Source organism: Capsicum annuum, chromosome 11, assembly GCF_002878395.1.
Source record: "Capsicum annuum cultivar UCD-10X-F1 chromosome 11, UCD10Xv1.1, whole genome shotgun sequence".
Classification (NCBI taxonomy): domain Eukaryota; kingdom Viridiplantae; phylum Streptophyta; class Magnoliopsida; order Solanales; family Solanaceae; genus Capsicum; species Capsicum annuum.
In genome coordinates this window covers 10,006,895-10,009,275 of record NC_061121.1, presented here as the reverse complement: position 1 = coordinate 10,009,275, position 2,381 = coordinate 10,006,895, and positions in this window count along the sequence as shown.

Genomic DNA, 2,381 nt, shown 5'->3' with positions numbered 1-2,381 from the left:
CATGTGGGTCTCCTCCAATTGTGAGAATTTCATGACTGAATGACAATTTCGGACGTAGATTCCTCGGTTGTATGTATTATGGTGTATATAATTTTTATATTCTCTCTTATTCTTTCTTTTTATGTTTTGTAACAAGTAAATTTTATAACTTTGTTTTCTATGAATTGCAGTCTCTATTTCAAACTAGTTGCAACTTGTTTTATTAGTATGATCCAGAATTTTCATGTCGAGCCAATATTGTGATCTTGGATTTGTTGAAGAAGACCAACAAACAACAAAAAGAGTTGAAACACAAAAGGATTTTAAAGCTAATTTTGTGTATTAGTTAGATATGCAATGTGATGATGTTCATTTGCATTTTGTGTCATAGAACTAAAAATTGATGTTGGCATATGTAATGGTGCATTAGTTCAATAAGATGGTGTATTTTGACGGATATAGTTATATTTATTTGTTGATTAAAATAATATATTTGTACTTATACTTTTAATATTTCTTGATTATTGTTGGCTTCTCTGTAAGAAGATGATAACTTCTAATATTTGTAGTTATATTGGTTATCGATTTTTAGTCCTAGCTATTTGATTTTCGATTTAATCGATAAGAAAATACTCATAAAATCGAAAAAATAGTAACTAACATGAAAAGAAATCGAATCTTAGTTGCAACCAAAATCCTACTTATATATATATATATATATAATATGATTTTACTAAATTATTATTTAATTATTTTATTATAGTTTAGATATCCTATTAAAATTTGGTTATTAATATTTCCTTATTTAAACATAATTAAAAATACTATTAATTTTCAATTATTAATTCACATTTGAGAAAATAATAAATTAATCTTTTACGTTTGTCTGTTTACTTAACCAAATACGAATTTCAATACTAATAAAATATTACTTTTGTAGTTATTTGTTGATCGAATTTGTGAGTCCCTTTTTAACAATAATTTAACAAAAATATGTAGGTTATTTTGGCAAGAATTTTACTTAAATGGAAAATAAATTAAGTAAACTCTCTTTTATTAATGTTAGTATCCAAGTAATTGTATGAATCTTTGTCGCTTTACTTTTCTATTTAATTTGTATTTTCTTTGCACTTTAATTTTTTTGTTTATCAGCTGTTGGTTGTTCCTTGCTTTTAATGTTGGTTTGATTGCCTCATTATGTATTTTTTACGTGTTCTTTGTGATATTTTGAGGTTCTATTTCCAATTTTTGAGATTCTATCATGATTTATGTTTGATAAGTTGTGACCTTGTCCGGAAGACTGTGGTAAGGATGAAAAATTCAATTCAAATTCCAAGCTTTAAAAAAACACGAATAATTGAGGTATAACTTCTATCAATTTAACTAACATACGGTTTATTATTTTTGAAAGTTAGATGATCTATCTATATTTATTATTTAGGAGGAAATTATTCTCGCAATAATATTTTTAATCAATCATATGTGGGTCAATTGATTAGGCACAAAGGAATTGAGGTTAATGTTGTCTTTTAATATGCATCAAGATGTTGTCGTAAGTGTATTATTAAATATTTACATCTAATTATGTACGTTCTTTTATTAAATATATATATAAAATATTAATTTTGAGTAATTGAAGAAAGTAAACAAATTATCCATGTAAGATTATTAGTTGTAGTAAGGTAAAGAATGATGTTATATGTGTACGATTATTAGGGTTCTTTGTCCGATCCGGCGTTTGAAGTATTACTTTCCTCCCTCTTTTGTATTAAACTAGTCTCTATGTTGTATTCGGAGATAAGTTATATCAGTGTATTTCCCTTGATATTTTACTTTTGTGCTATTATTATATTTAAAACTCTTGTACTGGTACCACCGGACTATGGGCTTGATTTGCCTACAGGTGGGTTATAGTAGGCGTCATCAAGACCAAAGATATGAAATTGGGTCGTGACACCTTTATTCTTCCATTTATTATTGTATAAATAACATAAATACCAACCCTTTTGGAAGTAATTACACTCTCTCTCACTTTTTTAATTACTTTACTCTCTCCCTATTAATATACATAACATAACCGACATATACATAGCATTCTGTGTATATGTTGGAATTTTTGTAATATATTTAGAGAATTGAAATTTTTTATAATATTGAAAATATAAATTGTGAATTTGTGTAATTTTTAGTTTATTAAAGCCCTAATAATATTTATGTCATCAAACATTAATGTTATGTGGTCATTGGACCAAGTGGAAGAATGTAACTTATTATTTTATTTGTGGCCCAATTAATGTAAAGCCCATAAAAAGAATAAATCTCATTCGTACACTGGCTATTTGATGGACGTACCAGATGAAGTGTTAATTAATATCTTAATTGATCCTCCAATAGCCACTAGG